Below are 18570 nucleotides of genomic sequence, written 5' to 3' on the forward strand. Positions count from 1 at the left end.
ATTTATATTCTCATGCATCGCGTGGGTCTGCGGTTAATACTATATATAAAAGTAGAAGTTGAAAGAAAATTAGGTTCTACAATTAAGGCTATTTTGACACGTAGGAAAAATGCCCACTTAAAACTCTGACACGTTAGTAGTTAAAAGTTACAAAAGTCGATTGTTACACTATTTGACTATCGTTCAATCTAAACTACCATCTCACTAAACATAAGATATGAAAAGTTCAAAATCAATTTGCAAACCCAGACCTTTCGGTCCATTTCAAAAAATGATTTGCAAACCCCACACTGTTGATAACCTTAACCTGCCACTATCAAATCATCAAAATTAAAGTTTTTTTTTTTTCCTTCTTAGATTTGGGTATTAAATATGACTTAGTTTTGGGTATTTTGATTGGATTGGTTTATATTAAGGTATTTGGAATTTTGGATTGCATTCAGTTTTGTTTTGATTTTATTGGCAATAAGCCGTTTTAATTATATTTTCTTTTGTTATTTCTTATTAGAGATTACAGAAATTACAACAACAAAAGAAAATAGTTTCAGTCTTCACAGTAAAGAAACGGAATTCAAACATTTATATATGTAAATAATTTTAAAGATATTTTTGGGATCCTATTAGAATAGGATTGAACTTTATGCTGCTCTGTATTTTTTGTTTCCAATTTTATTTTAGGTTATTTTTTCTGTTATGGTTTGTGGAGATTTAGTTTTGATATTGTTTGTTTTGTTAAGGATATATTTATGTATAGATGATTTTCTCTTTATGGTGATGGAAGAATGAATGGGTCATATTGGCAGTGTAACGACCCCGCCTTAACTGTGTAGATATTGTCCGCTTTAGGGCCCATACCCCTCACAATTTTGTTCTCCCCCAAAGCACACAGCAGTAGGTGAAAAGGTCTCTACACATTAAAGGAAGGTCATTCCTTATAAACATATTCTCATATGCTTCCCTAGGCGATGTGAGATTTCATGGAATGCAAGACCCCCCTTTTTGGGTCACTACAATCCACCCCCCTTATGGGCACACGCATCCTTACGTGTGGGGCCCACACTTCCGGCTAGGGCATGGTTCTGATACCATCTGTAATGACTCCGCCCCAACTGTGTAGATATTGTCCGCTTTAGGGCCCATGACTCTCACGGTTTTGTTCTCCCCCAGAGCACATAGTAGTGAGGGAAAGGGCCTCTACACATTGAAGGGAGATCATTCCTTATAAACACATTCTCATGTACTTCCCTAAACCCCCTTTTTAGGTCACTAAAATACATCTGTAACGACCCCGTCTCAACTGTGTAGATATTGTCCGCTTTAGGGCCCATACCCCTCACGGTTTTGTTCTCCCCCAAAGCACATAGCAATGGGGGAAAATGCCTCTACACATTGAAGGGAGGTCATTTCTTATAAACACATTCTCATGTGCTTTCCTAAGCGATGTGGGATTCCATGGAATGTAAGACCCCCTTTTTGAGTCACTACAATGCACCCCCTTTACGGGCACACGCATCCTCGCATGTCGGGCCCACACTTCTAGCTAGGGCATGACTCCGATACCATCTGTAATGACCCCACCCCAACTGTGTAGATATTGTCCGCTTTGGGACCCATACCTCTCACAGTTTTGTTCTCCCCAAAAGCATACAACAGTGGGCAAAGAGGCCTTTATACATTGAAGGAAGGTCATTCCTTATAAACACATTCCTATGTGCTTCCCTAGCTGATGTGGGATTCCATGGAATGCAAGACCCCCTTTATTGGATCACTACAGGTGGAGCTTGATACTGTAGATGTGGATGAGGTGTATTTCCAGAGTACAGAGAATGATGCTCTCTCCTCTCACATTTATGGTGAGGTCACTCATTAAATTCATGGTAGGGTCTACTATGAATGTCAAAGGAGGGAGCATTATTTTTCGTGCTTTAGGAGTACCTAAGAATTCCATTCTTTTATATGGATACAAAGTTTTCTTATTTCTGCTTGCTTGGTGATTTAATTGCTTAGATACATTACTTAAATGATTTCTACATGATTATCGATGTAACTAATCTCCAATATTTAAAAAAAAAAATTAATATTAATTTATTATAATCATTAATGAAGGCATAATAATTGAATGCATGGGGAAATATTGGTAATTGTTTCACAAATTATATGAATGACTATCTACAATAGACATCTTGAAAACCACTGGGTCCATATTAAAATTGAACCCAAATAAATTGTGATGTGAGTTTATCTCACAAATGTTTGAGTGAGTTGATGCAATTATAAATTCACAATTTCTGTTAATGGGGTATACAGATCAATAGATATCCAGTTATTATGACTTTGTGATTATAAACTGAAAATAGGAAATTATGACTTTGTGATTATAACATTTGGTTTAATTGCCTTATGACGATACTATGATAGTTAGATTCAAAGTAAGATTTTGAAAACTCCATGTGTCTCTATGGACAAGTCCAAGGACAATGCTTTTGGCTTTATTTTTTGGAATAACATGGGAATTTAAAAATAAAATTGTTTTGTTTTTATGCTAAGCGAAAAAAGTGAAGTTACAATGTCTAATTTTTATTTTATATAAATTGATAGAGTTTATGTTTGATTGAACTTGGATCAATTGAAGGTTTTTTTTTTTTTTGGGAAATTTTCTTTATTAGGTATATGTGTTACAATTCAAATTTAATATGAGTAATACTACAAATACAAACTATTTTCAAACATTTTTATAAACTGCTAAAGTGGCAAATTCATACTAGTTCTAATATGGGCTCATCACTAACATCACATTTTTATTTACAATAACTATTTGGAAATACTAAAGCCACATCAGAAGTTTGTAAAAATGTTGTAAAATAGTTTGTATTTATAGCATTACTCATTTAATATATATTTCCCTTTATCTCCATTTTTACTTTTCACTAATTCCAAGTGTTGTGTATGTGCTAAACTCAATTTTCTTTACTGAATTTAATGTGAAAAAAAAAATGTTTCCTTAATTACATGGTCTTAACATTGATTTGACTTAATTTAGATTCAATTTTTTTCCATTTTTTAAATTACTCAATCTTTTGTTGTGAAGTGTCATAGTGTTTGGGTTTTTATTCCTATCAATTTACATTTCAAGGTTTGTTGTGGCTTGAGCCACATCGTTACTTTAGTTAGAGTTCTTTTTTTTGTTTGTGTCTTTAGTATGTTTAATTCTTTGGTTGATTTATTGATTTTTTCCTTTGATGTGCCATATCATAATAGATTGTTAGTTGTTGCATCTTCATCATGATCACAAGGTGAAGATAAAAATTACCCTCATCAATAGCTATTGTGTCTTCGTCATTATCACAAGATGAACTTCTTTTGTTTTGCCAAACCTCATCTTGCTTGACAAATCTTACATTTGTCTATTTGTACCACATTTATTTACAAATTTTATCCACCGTAGATCTCTAAGCAATCTAAAAGTTCAAAAAATTCTATCTTACTTTCTTTCTTTTTCTTTTTTATACAAGATAAAAATTCTACTCTAGTCTAATATAAGTGTATATTATTTAGGGATAAAGTTTAGCTACAAAATTGGTTATAGCCTAATGCTACAACCTTACTCAATATCTTTTTAATGGAGATGAATTTTGAAAAATCTACCATTGGATTACATTTTTTTTCTTATATCCTTCATGCTTGTAAAATTTCTAGAAAATTAAAGATCAATAATTATGTCATCAAAAAATTTTTTTTTTTAAATTGTAAGTTTTTTGTAGTTTAAAATTATGCATAAAATATAATCTTATAGATTATATAGTAAATAATATTTGATTGGCACAAAATTTGACGTATGTATTAAGAGCATAAAGAACATGTAATCCAACGATTAAATTTTCAAAATATATAGTAATGTTAATGATATTGAGTAAGGTTGTAGCCTTACGCTACAACCAATTTTGTAGCTAAACTTTGTCCATTATTTAGTACTCTCTCTATTATTTATTACAATAAATTATGAAATTCTATTCTATTTTAGGATTTTATCCCTCTTGCTGAACAACTGTAAAAATAAAAAATAAAAATAAAAAACTCATGTTTTCTCAATCCGTGGTGTTCTCTTGCCATATTTAAAACAATAGTAATACTAGAGACTCAAAAAAATTTATAAATTTTTAAAAACTTTTGATGTGGCGTGGTCCACATTAGCTTTTAAAAACAGTTATTGAAAGATATTTTTATTTTTATTTATCAAAATGATATTTGCATTTTTTTTAGTAGACATGAAATTGGCTTATTTATATTAGTCACAATAGCATGCAATTTTCAAATTTGTAAACACATATAGTATGATCAAATTATTACGCCTCTCTTATCTATAAAATAAAACATTAAATATTACAATTTTTTAGAAGTAAAATTATTGAAATATTGGAGGAAACTAACAAAATATACCGCACATTGTGCGTGTATTTGAATAGTGGTGATAAAAAACGAATCAATATATCTAATCTAATACAATATATAAAAGCAGAAGCCTTTAAGGAGGTGCTGCCACATTAGGAAAAAATGCCACTTAAAATGCTGACATGTATACAGTTAATTCTTTAAAATACCATACGGTGCGTTTGGAAGCCTCACTTTCAAACACCAACCCACTTATCCAAAAAAAAAAAAGGAAAAAGAAAAATGCAAACCCTTATAAAAACACCAACCACTTATCCACAAAACAAAAAACAAAACAAAAATGCAAACCCTAAAACCCAAACTGTATTTCCCGATCAAAATTCAAACTCAAACTTGCGATTCTTTGTTGCACTTCCATATACACACAGATCGAACTAGCATGTTTCAACCCATCAAACAGAAGGAATAAATAAATAAATAAATAAATAAACCTCTGCAACAATGAAAACCTCTGTTCGTTCTCTGCAATAGTGAAAACTGAAAATCTTTGTTCATCCTCTGAAACAATAGACAATTTAGAAGCTATCTTGTCTCTACTCTTCAACAGCAGACAATTCAGAAGGTAGGCATTTCTCCTCCTTTTTGTTTTTCTATTCAATTACCGTTTCTAGGATTTTCAAAAATATATGGGTTTAGTAGACAGTAGGCATTTTTTTCCCCCTTTTTTTCCCATTCATTTAGCGCTTCAAACATATAGATAGACAACAAAGATTTTGTTAAATAATATTTTACCGCACTACAATTAAGGTTTAAGGTTTGCCTACCTTTTTCCCTAATTTCCCATTTATTTTTACAATTTCTTGAGTCCTGTTTTGTTCAATTGTAGTATTGATTAAATTTAGTTTTAGTTTGGCAGATTTTTGTTTAGTTTGTATTTTTTTTTTTTTTTTTTTAAATCTAAATGCTTGGAGAATACAATCGCCTTTGTTGTTTTCCTTTTTTGATATTTAATTTTATTATTATTTCTCTATTGATATATGTGTCTATTGATATTTATTTTCATTTTTTTATTTAATAGAAAGTAGGAATTGCTCTAATTTTTTTAACCCTATTTCCAGTAGCCTTATAGAAGGTTGGAAATCTCCTCAAATTTTTGTTCACTATGCTTTCTAATCAATTTCACTTATTTGTGTTTGTGTTGGTTGATTTTTGAGACATTTTACTTTGTAAAAGTGAGGGTTGTATAATTGCTAATTACAATTTCAAGCTAGTTTTGTATATTTAGTTTGTGGTCCCTAGCATAAAGTGTTTCATGTACAGTGGCTGTTGATTTTTATAATTCACAAAATTTATCATATGTGTATGCACCCACCATTTGGTGTTAGTTTTCAAGTTTTTATTGAAAATTTAGCTTTGCAACTCAATGAACTGCTCAAATGTATTTTTTTAATTGAGATCCATGGAGGAGTGTACCAACTGTAGGTTTCACAAAACATAAAGAACTACGTTGACGCATGGAAATATGTCTCATGTGTCAAATAAGAGAGTCAAAGTTCAAAGACTCATCTTATATGTGAAGGAAATAATCAAGAGTCTCTAATAAGTATATTTAGGATGATTAGAATCTTGACCAGATAAATTGACATTGAGAAATGAAAGCACTTTCCACAATTTTTTAGGAGGTCAAACTACATTTGCAGTAGTGTAGTTTTTTGGTGTTTTAGAATCTGAAAGTTGCTAACTACTTAAAATGAGGGGTTCGTTTTTGTGATCAAATGATTATTACACTTCTTTTTTTCTTTTGCATCCTATTGACCTTATTCTGAACTAAATTTTGTGGGATGTGTATGGTTGTAGTGCAGTGGGTATTCTTTGCTTAGGGATCCCTGGTACAACGAAGGATTTACCAATGCTTTGGTCATTCAGTTGACTCCTTGCTGCCAATTTGTACTTGCTGTCATGTTAGTAAAAAAAAGGGTTTCAGTCGGTTTTTCCTATTATTGGATTTGAACCAATGACTTACTGCTTACTATTCAAAGGGGGCGGAGCACTAAGAAAGAGAAAGCGTTATCACTATTTGAAATGATGTAGCAGCTAGCACACTAAGATTAGAAGGGAAAATAGCAACTAAAAATTCAATATAGTTTTCAATTTCTGTTTTCCATCCTACCTGATCTACTGTTTTTGAAGAGTGATTGAAATTGTAGAACCTTGAAATCTGAATATGTAATGTTTTTTATACAAAGTTGATTATCCCTTAGACATAAGTTAATATTCCACTCTATCTACATAATTATCAGTGTTAGCTAATTATGGTTAAAGAACATTTTTAAAAACTGTCTGTCATTGATCATATGGAATTTTCAACTTAGTGCTATTTTCACCATGTTTTTAACATGTGAAAGCAATCAGCTAGATACAGGTTCAAAAGATTAAAATAATAGTGTGTAGAATGGATGGTCCAAACTGATAACTAACGTACCTTACACACTTTGCAACAAATTTTTTCTTTAAAAATTGATTTTATTAGCCAAATTTCTCTTCTACTTATGAGATTTCAAATGATCCCGCGCATTGCGCGGGTTAAACATTAATATATATAAAAGCAGAGACCTCATGCAGGAAAGCATGAGGTTCTATCACGTGGTGCTCTAATTGAGCTCTATTAAACCAATTATTGCATTTGACCTTCCAAATCACCTTCACTTGAAAAATAAATTCCAATGTCCTTTTAGAAATTGGAAAGATGCACATTACTTATTGCTCTAGCAAAATCCAATTCACCTCTTCCTCTTTCTTAACTCTTCAGTTCCCCTTTAAATTTGATGCACACTAATATATTTCTTTTTAAATCAATATATATATATATATATATATTATCTATAGCCCTTAGAGCTTGCTGGACACTGAGAAAAATAAATCAGTGTAATAGTTCTTTGGATAATAACCCAAATCCCATTAGATACCTCTACCCTTTCTAGCTCCATTGGTGCCAATTTGCTTCAACCGTTATATCTTCTTCTCGAAGCTATGATTTAGATCCCAAATTGAGTCGTAAGGTAATTCTTCCACTAAAAGGTGGGTATGTCTCTAAAAAAAAAAAACCCTTTCTCTGTCAGTCTCTTAATTTTTTGCTTTTTTACTTTGATATCTTTAATTTTACTTTATAATTTTGGTTTGAACGCAATTGCCTTTTAGTTATATGCACGCAAATTGTTTTATAAAATAGCTGAGTATTTTGCCTTAAGCAACAATTAATGCAGAAGCAGCAAACTATTTTTCATGTGCTCATATTATAAATTGCAGCAATACACAATAAATATAGTTTGTGCTAGAAGTAACGTTGTAAATTGCTTCAAATAAACACTATTTTGGTTTTACTTTCTTTTCTATAATGTTTATGGTTTGTTTAACTTGATAATTTTGTTACTAAACTAGAACCAAAAAAAAAAAACAAGACAAAAGAATTCTGTAGCTATGAAATTATCTTAAATGATGCCCATTTTGCAACATTTTGATTGTGTATGTGTGAGTGATATTAGAACAATTCAAAACGTTTAAGAATATATATTGTAGGGCCTCAATTTGTAGCCCAAGCCTAAAAGATATGGGATATGAGCCCAACAAGCCTGATACAATGAATTTGTAGAGAATGGGTGAAAGAGCTAGACTGAGTGATCTAAGCAATGTCTCATGCAGATTACAAAGGATGAACAAGTATAAAAACACACGTGAAATTCAAATAGATTGATGTCCAAAGAGATAAATTAGTGTTTGAAAGGCTAATACAATTATCAAAGCTATAGTCACTCTTGTTTTCTTTCTTTTTTCCTTTTTTTTTAATCCCCCATTTTGTAAGAGGTCTCTTGTGCTTATAGAGTTCCCTCTTAGACTATCCTAGTTGTACACTTGTTCTTCATCTAAATGTTCGCTTGAATATACGTCCCATCAGGTATCTTCGTCAATACTCCCTGAGTGACAGTAGTTGAGACTGCACTGTTCAAGGGTTTTCTCCACATTAATGTGGCCAGAAAAGTTACTGCAATGCATTTAATGCGGTGGTAGCAACTTTTCCTTTTAGATATTTCTCTGTTCTTATCATCTTCATACGCGCCTGAAGTTTAACTTTATCATTGGAATTGCTAGGAAGGTCACTCAAGCCCCCTAGGTATTTGCTTGATTGATATTCATCATGTCCAAGAAGGACATACCTTTCGGACAATTGACACATTCTTTGGGCTATATTCTTAGAGCATTTCAAGGCACATTTCTCCCGTCTGGAATCCTTACCAATCATCTACTCCTCTTCGGACACACTTTTAGTCTTCAAATAGGGCCTTAGGCCCAATACATGAATTTGGGCTTTTATCCCCACATATATATATATATATATTACAAGTCAATTCTTTCCATTTTTTATTTTTATTTTTATTAGTGTGACTGTTATTTATTCCAACAGTACTATAAGCATAAATTTATAGAAAGGTATATAACAAAATCTACCAATTTTTTAAAATACAAACTCTTTTGGTCTTTGATCTGCACTTTGCCACTTCTTTTTATCATAAATCGAACATTAACTTTCTGAATACTATATTTGTACTTTTGCTTTCCTATAAATTGTTTTCAAATTTAAGTAATTGGTTGAGTGACTATACTCAGTAATTAGTTTATTGTCATACGTGTATTGAAGATGGATTGTGGGTTAAGAACAAGTTTTTGGGCTAGGCTTTAGGATAATTAAATCTAATTATATTTATTTAAAATAGGTGGAATTATATTTATGCAAATTAGAATTGCCAATACCTAAAGCATCCTAAATTAACATTATAAGGCTAATATAAGGAGGCTCAACTCCATGTTTCAATGAATTCTATGAGAGAAAGTGTCGATGCCCTAATGAAGGACAAAGTCCTTACATCTTTCAATCGAATGTCCAAAACCACCACAAAATTGGGTCGCTACTTCTGATAGTTAGAGAAAAACCCATTTTGCATAGCCAAAGAGTTTTTTTATTATTATTATTATTATTATTATTATTATTATTTGAAAATGCACCAAGAGATTGATAATGGGCTAAGTGCTTTGCCTAGACATGACTCACTATGTGACCTTGACATTACTATATATATTTAAAATATTATTGAGGATGCTTGATGAGATCAATGCCTTGGTTAGAAATTTCATATGAAAAGTGATAGGTTCAACAAGTCTGATATGTACAACATATGCTTGTAGTTAATTGGGTTCATGATCAACTGATGGTAGGAAACAAAATATGCCTACTTGGTCTGAAGTTTTAGCAATAACTGTACGTGATTTTAGCAATGAAAATATCCACCATTTGTGTTATAATATATGTACTACATTTTTCAAAATCATCTTACATAAAAGCTTCTATAGTATTATCCGCACATCGTGCAAGCAACTTCCTAGTTAATCATAATTAATGAAACTTTAAAACAAGAAAAGATGATGGATAACCAGTGACATAAACAACAACAAATAGGTGGAACCCCAATAAACTTTTTCTTTAAAACAAAAAAGAAATAGTTGTCCTTCAGACAAGAAAATTTTGTACTAACAAAAGTTTTCACACCTAAACTAAATATGTCTCACAAACATATCCAACACTAACATCCCATCTGCAATAGAGCTAGACAAAGCCGTCACAGTTTGGCATCATATTTCTCACCAATCAACAACAAAGCTTAGCTAGAAATGTAATCAGAGCAAAGAATGCCACCAGCAAAGTGAAAAGCATCTTTGAGTTTCTTCTTAATATTGATATTGTAGATTTGTTCTGATCCTTGAAGGTGCCAACAAAAGAAGAATTAAATTAGTGTGTAAGTGGTGCAGACACCACATAATGGCACATCTGTGGAAATTATCTTTATCATTTATGTTATCTTTATTTGGGTTTATCTTTAGTATTGGATTAGTATTTGAGATTGTTACGATTATCGTAATAGTATTTGAGATTATTTAGGATTTGTTTAGGAGAATTTATCTTTACCATTGTGATTCCTGGAAGCTGTATATAAAGCTCCATATGGTTCCTTTTGTACTTTACAGACTATTATTATTATTATTGAGATTATTTGCAGAGATTGCATTGTATTTGTTTGGTGGTGATTCCAAACACCTTAGATGGGACGCCTAGGGTTCTACAATAGGACTAATCTAGGTGGGAAGCCTAGGTTGTCCTGCATCAACTTGGTATTAGAGCAAATGCTGCTAGTAAAGCGTTTCAAGAAATCAAGAAGAAAATGACAAAAGCACTGGTGATACATCTACCAGAATTTGATAAGGTCTTTGAAGTGGAATGTGATGCATCTAGTGTAGGCATAGGAGGAGTTCTTAGCCAAGATTGTCACTTTATAGCTTACTTTAATGAGAAATTAAATGAGGCTAAGAAGAAGTATTCAACATATGACAAAGAACTCTATGCTATGGTACAAGCTTTAAGATATTGGAGCCATTATTTGACACCCCATGAGTTTGTCATTTATTCTAATCATGATGCTCTCCGACATCAATTCCCAAAAGAAATTAAATGCTCGACATGTCCCTTGGGTTGAGTTTTTGCAAAGATTCTCTTTTGTTTTGAGACATAAATCTATTGTTGAAAATAAGGTAGCTGACACTTTGAGTCGCCGAGTCACCTTACTTTCTGTGATTAGCACAAAATTCATAGGGTTTGAGAAGTTGCAAAGGGAGTATGAATCTTGCCCAAATTTTGGAGAAGTGTACACTACACTTAGGACTGAGCATCTTCAAGTTGTTGATGATTTTATCCTCTGAGATGGCTACTTGTTTAAAACCAATAAGCTTTGTATCCCCTGCACATCAGTTAGAGACTTTTTGGTTTGGGAAGCGCACGTGGGAGGACTTTTAGGACATTTTGGACATGATAAGACAATTGAAGAGGTAGAGAGGTAGTTCTATTGGCCAAGTCTTAAGAGGGATGTTGCCAAGATAATTGATCAATGTCGTCAATGTCAACTAGCTAAGAATTGCAAGCAAAATACTAGCCTTTACACTCCTCTACGGCTCTACCAATTCCACACCATCCTTGGGAGGATATTAGCATGGACTTTATACTAGGTCTCTCCTGTACCCTTAGGAAGTTTGATTCCATCCTTGTAGTGGTAGACCGGTTCTCTAAGATGGCTCACTTTCTTCCATATTCTAAGACTTCTGATGCATCCAAGGCAGCCAAGATTTTCTTTGATGAGATTGTTAAGTTTGTATGGGTTACCTAAAACAATTGTGTAAGATAGGGACGTTAAATTCATGAGCTATTTTTGGAAGACCCTTTTGCACATGATGGGAACAAAGTTGAAATTCTCCACAGCATACCATCCTCAAACTAAGGTTGTCAATAGGAGTCTAGGAAATCTTTTGAGGTGTCTCATAGGTGAGAATGGTAAGACTTGGGAATCTATACTCCTTATAGCCTAATTTGCATACAATAACTCAGTCAATAGGTTCATAGGTATGATCCCATTTGAAGTTGTTCAAGGTTATACACATAGGAGACCTTTAGACCTTCTCCCAATGTCCTCACATGATAGGGTTTCTGTGTCTGTAGTAGATTGCTAGTCACATGCATGAGCTGCATAAAGAGATCAACAAACAAATTCATGCTAGTAATCTTAAGTATAAGACTCAGGTTGATTTACATTGACATCATTTAGACTTTGATGTAGGAGATTATGTTATGATTCGTATCAGGCCTGAACGGTATCCTTCAGGAACCATTCAGAAATTGCAGGCCCACAGTGCTGGCCTATTCAAGGTATTAAAGAAACTTGGACCTAATGCTTATGTGATTAATATACCTTCAGATTATGGTATTAGTTCTACTTTTAATATTGCTAGTTTAATTGCTTTTAAAGGTCCAGCAGTTATTCCCTATGACCCTTTGATGATCCTCCCTCTTCTTCTTTGGCTAACCCTGTCCCTAGCCCTACACCATCTTGTTTCCAAAAGGCACATAAAGATATTATTGATGTTATTTTGGATGAGTAGTCTCTTTTCACTATGGATGGAATAGTTCAGCGCTTCTTGGTTCGCTGGCGAGGACGGCCTGATTTTGATTGTACATGGATCACCAGAGAGGAGTTGCAACAGCTTGATCCCACTCTTTTAGAGGCTTACTTGGATACACTTGCTACCACCTCATCTCTACCTCCTATCACCCGCACATATGAGCGTTGACGGAGGCACCATGCTAACCCAGTGAGCTTGTGGCTTGATGGAGTTTATTCTGATGTCACTTGATCCTTATGAGCTTTACTCGACAGGGTCGAGTTTCTCCCACCCCAAGGGAGTTGGTGCGGACACCACATGATGGCACATATATGAAGATTATCTTTATCATTTATGTTATCTTTATTTGGGTTTATCTTTAGTATTGGATTAGTATTTGAGATTGTTAGGATTATCGTATTAGTATTTGAGATTGTTTAGGATTTGTTTAAGAGAGTTTATCTTTATCATTGTAATTCCTGAAAGCTGTATATAAAACTCCAGATGGTTCTTTTTGTACTTTACAAACTATTTTTATTATTATTATTATTATTGAGATTATTTGCAAAGAGTGCATTGTATTTGTTTGGTGGTGATTCCAAACACCTTAGGTGGGAAGCCTAGGGTTCTACAGTAGGACTAATCTAGGTGGGAAGCCTAAGTTGCCCTGCATTAGTAAGTATGTGCACGCACTAGCAAGAGAGAAAGAGTTCTTAAGTTTTTAGACATACTTGAGGGCAACACAATATAAAACATTCCCAGGTGCAGCCATCTCTGTCCATTTTCTTCCAAATTGATAATTTACATACAAGTTTCTTGGCCTAGATACCATCTATCAAGATTTTAGGTTCTAATGTTTCACACTCCAACATTGTCCAGGGAAATAAGGATTGCTGTTCATAAAAACTGAAGAGTTTAACACAAGAAATGCAACTAAACCACACAAAAACCATCATTAACAATAGAAGTACACCAGCATTTCTGTCACTTCTAAGAAGCTCAAATTCTTATAGAAATTTTAAGAATTATTACTCAAACAGTTGAAAGAAATTTATTAGCATTTGCTCCATAAACACTTAGTTGTCAAAACTTTTTTCTAAGATTATTTAACAGGCTAAACCCCTGTAAAAAACCAACCTGTACAGTGGAGCGAGAAATTGCATCCCACTTGTTACATCTACTGTGTACTGGCCACTCATCACTACCCTGGTCAACAAGCTTATGCTTAAGGCAAATGAAGGAAAATCAAGCTTATAAGCTCCGTTCACATTATCCTGGTCAACAAGCCTGATTGGTGTGTCAGGACTCAGGAATGACAAATGAGATCCCCTTAAGTGTGGTCCGAAGTGTCCTGTTAATCGTTGCTGGTGGCACTATAATATTTTGTNGTCCCATGGGAACACTCATGCCAGGAGAGTTCCATTCCTGAGAATTCAAGGATGTAAAATGTGACATTGTGGCTGGTGAAAAACGATGAGAATTCACTTCCTCCTCTGCATTAACTTCTACAGCTACATCTTCCTCATCCTTTTCAATAGATAGCAACTTCCAGTACATACATAGAAGAAGTAGGGCATTGACAATTACACCCATGATCATTGCAGGGAGAATTCCTATTAGAAAATTCCCAAAAGATATCTTGCTCTGAAAGGCTATAACCAAGTTTTGGGGTTGCCAATTGGAGTTGCTGACGACCCAATATTTGCACTAGAGGCCAGGGCAAGAAGGAAAGGATGAGGTGGGAGATTATGTTGCCTTGCAATTTTCAAGACAAATTCAGTCAAAACTACACAAGAGGTATCATTAGTAAAAAAAGCACTTGAAATGGCAGAAATCAGGCAGACTCGACAAATTAAATCCTTTGCCCCTCTACTCTTCCATGAGAGCAACTTTCCCAAGTACTTGAACATATCTGCCCTTTCAAGATATACACTGACAACCATGGTCCCAAAGAGAAGACCAAGGATTTGAAGATCAATTGCGTCATATGCTTGATCTGCAGTTATGACTTGAAATATGACCATTAGCATGCCCCCCAGGAGGGACCCTGCAGTCCTCCCAACCGGTAGAAAAGGAACAGCTGGGAAAACCGCCAATACCCAGAAGATTGCAAAAGCAATTGAGCCTAGAACCACTTTTACAGTAGAAGCCAAAGCCATTTTTGCTGCTCAGCAAGAGAAAATTTTTTTGTTATACTATTCCAAGGGCTCTATGTTAATGAAATTCCATAGCTGATGTCATATTATTGCAACATCTACATGCAAGAAAAGAAATACCCTGGTTATAAAAAACCAATTAATTAATTTAAACTGTGTTTCTGAAGTTATCATTAATTCAATGCAATATCATGATACTTAAGCTACAAGATAGCAAAATTCATGGAAGAACAGTGAGCAAACAGCTAGAAGGCAAATAGTAAGCGTATAACAAGTGCTAGGAAGATAAGCAAGTAAAGTTGTTGCAGCTATTAATAGATTATAAGGCATATTAAATTAACAGAACATTCAAAATCAAGAAATGTAAGGGATTGGGGAGTTCAACTAATACTAACTAACAATATAGACTCTTTTTTTTTTTTTTCCTCTGTTCTTATTTTTCTAGAACTTCTTAAGAGAAGAAGCTAGAATTCAAATAGAAAGCAGAATCTAGCCAAATAGATACTTTGTCTCTATTGCAATACCAAATATAAGGCATAATAAACTAACAGAACATTCAAAATCAAGAAATGTAAGGACTGGGGAGTTCAACTAATAGTCACTAACAATATACTCTCTTAATGATTGAGGGGAATATGCAACTTGACTCTAAGCTAAATCTCAACCAAATATGCGATGCCCACATCTTTAGTACCACATTTTCTATACTACTTTATATACCACGAATAAAAATCTGCCATGTGTCCATCAATTTAATCAACTCCCTATTTTATGCTTTTTTTTAATTCACTTAACTAAAATAATAAAAATAAAAATCCTCACACATCTTAGCACCACCACCGAACTCTGCCGCCACCAACATGGCCATTCCGCTGCCGGCACAAGTCCACAATGAGTTACATAGAAGAAGTAACTCATGGCTATTAAAGAAATTGGAAAATTTAAAAAAGCTTTTTATATTCCTGAGCTCTAACCGAACAACATGCGGCAGATTTGCTCCGACCCTCTGTTTCTCTCGTTCACTCCTCTTAGATTTATTTTGGTTGTATTTTTGCTGGCTATAGCTGTTACTGTTTTGCTTGGTGGTTGAGCTTAAAGAGAGAGAACGATAGTAATGTCCTGTGGTTGTGGTGGCGTTGGTGGTTGGTGATGGTGCTTCAGATCCAGCGTGACTGACCTTGGTGGTGCTGCTTCAGATCCTGAGAGAACGGCATCTTGACTGACCCTGATGGGTTTTTTATTTTTTAATTTATGGTGGAGTGATGGTGGTTGATGGGATTGAGAGGGGCGGTGGGATTGGCTTGGGTTTCCAGCGGTGTGTAAATCAGGCGAAAGTGGTGGCCGTGACTGGTGACATAGTGGCCAGTGGTGGTGTCTGACCGTTGATGACGTCAGTGAAGGTGGGTGATGGCGGCTGGTGGTTGATAGGGTGGTTTAGATTTTTATTCATTTTATGGGTGTCCAAATCTCTAGTTTTTACACGAGGGGAGTATAATAATGAGAGAAGATTTAAGGGCTGTTTGGATTTTTTCTTTTTTTGTCACCAATTATCACTTCTCATTCTATTTTCGTCATTCATCATTCATCATTTATCAATTATCACTTAAAATATCTAACTCTATGCCCCACACCCGTTTGACAACTGTTTTTAATACCCATCACTCAAATATTTCAACTTTTTTATGGTCCATACTTGAGCTGAGTGGCGGACCATTCTATTATTTCAACAGTGCCTCTCCCCTTCACCTGTAGAGTGCCTCTCTCACCATTCTCTTCCTCTCTTATTAGCTCCAAAAAAAAAAAAATCAAAGCTCAAAAGAGAGTAAAGCACAGAGGCAATAAATAGATCGAACTGAATGTTGTGTAATAGTAACACATCATTGCCTCATGGTAATGCTAGGGACAAATATTTTTACTATTGATTGTGACGGCCAGTTAAAAAAATTATTATTTATTTTTTTTATTGTTCATTATTATTCTTAACTAGTTGCTAATATGTGTTATGCACGGAAATTTACTTATTTGTAAGGTAAGTTAAAATAATTTTATAAAAAATTTAAGAAATTATATCATTGCATGATTTGCTCTTGTATAACTTTAATTTGTGTTATAATTTGATGAAGAAGTCATTACTTGAACATGCAATGACTTACAAAAAACTTGTCAGACAGTTTCAGATATTGCAAAAAAATAAATCAAAAATTCAGATATTAAAAGATTCTGAAAGATAAAAAAAAAATATTAAAAAAATCAGATGATTCACTGCTTATAAATTATTAAAACAAAACAAAATATATATGACTAAACAATAGAGAAATATAAGAGAAAGACGGGTTACATTCGAAATAATAATTTCAATTATTACAAGCTTTTTTATCTCGTAAAAAACGGCTAAAGAAAGTTTGGTGATTCATGTACAAAAATTACTTTTTAAAAATTACATGAAAAATCATAATATATATATATATATTAACAAATTAAGTAGAGGAGAAGAAAATAACATAAGAATAACTCATATCTCTACTCAGCTTTTAAAATATATATATATTGGACTTTGCTTTACTTTTATAGTATTCATGATTAACCTAGCAAATTTCGAGATAAATTATCAATTTTTGAGTTTGAGTTTAAGTTGGACTTATTAGAGAGATAGAATTTCACTCATTGCTAGGTTTGGATTAAACAAAAATAATTTTATTTAAAAAAATAATAATGATGAGTTTAAGTTTAAGTTGGACTTGTTAGAGAGATAGAGTTCACTCCTTATTAAATTTGGATTAAACAAAAATAATTTTATTTAAATATTGTGTTGACGTGAAAAATAGTGAGAGTTTCAGAGGTTTCGGTTATATATATATATATATATAGATAGATAATTATTGTATTAAACTATTAATAACTTGCCCTCCGCAATAATAATAAATAATTATAGAAATGATCAAATTTAGGTATAATTGTTTAATTATTGTATCTTAGATGTTTAATTAAATTAACTAAATGAGCACATTATTAAATTTAATTCAGTCATATAGTTTTACGTTGTTCATTTCAATCCTCTCTTTAGTCTTCGTTATAATTGTGTTGTTAGTTACTACAAAATGATCTAGTTTTGCATTTTTTTTTTCTTTTTTTTCTTTTTTTTTTAAGTTTTTCCGAAAATAACTTATTTGGGTAAAATACTATTTTAGTCTCTAAATTTTTCCAAATGTTTGTATTTCATCTTTAAACTTTAAGAAGCTCATTTTTCGTCCCTAAACTATTAAAAATTTCATTTTTCATATTTCATCTTTAAACTTTAAGAAGCTCATTTTTCGTCCCTAAACTATTAAAAATTTCATTTTTCATCCCTAAACTATTAAATATGTTTTATTTATGTTCTTAAACTTTAGCAAAAGTTTGTTTTTATCCCTAAACTATTGATTTTTTTTTTAATATTTATTTTTGTTTCTAAACTACTAAAGAAACTCTTTACAAACAAAGTTTAGGGGTGAAAAAAAAATTTAAAGAAAAACAAATTCTAAGTGAAATTCAGGACCAAAATATTATTTTACCAAATTTATTTTAATAAAATTTTGAAGGAAAAAAAATAAATAAAAACTAGCTCCAAAATTTATCTCAGTGCTCACTCAATCAAGCTAGTCTTTCAAGTCTGGGCCTACTCTATTGGCCATAGGCATGGCATAGGCACAAGAGGAGCTTGTGAAGATTTTGAAAGCCAAGAAGAATTCAGGCTCAGAATTCTGAATTGATGAGGTTGCTCTGTACACTTATGTGATCTTTTTTTTGGTTGAAATGGAACGTGTTGTTCAGTTATGGTATTCTCATTAGTTAACTAAGATTCCTGTGTTGAAATAACATGTCATCTCATGGTTGGGTTGGAGGAAAACAAACATCATTCTCAATTTGTTTTCTTTTCTTTCCTAATACCCTCATCTTTTCCTCACTTACAAAAAAAAAAAAAAAAAAAAAAAAAAAAAAAAAAAAAAATTTA

The 18570-nt window shown here is 32.9% G+C and overlaps 1 pseudogene; it reads right to left on the reverse strand.

Annotated features, from left to right (window-relative positions):
• Positions 1-13722: 13722 nt before the first annotated feature.
• LOC136065652 (silicon efflux transporter LSI3-like) lies at positions 13723-16096 on the reverse strand (annotated as a pseudogene).
• Between the last annotated feature and the right edge of the window lie 2474 nt (positions 16097-18570).

The sequence above is a fragment of the Quercus suber genome, unplaced genomic scaffold, assembly GCF_002906115.3.
Source record: "Quercus suber isolate HL8 unplaced genomic scaffold, Cork oak 2.0 scaffold_27, whole genome shotgun sequence".
Taxonomy (NCBI): Eukaryota; Viridiplantae; Streptophyta; class Magnoliopsida; order Fagales; family Fagaceae; genus Quercus; species Quercus suber.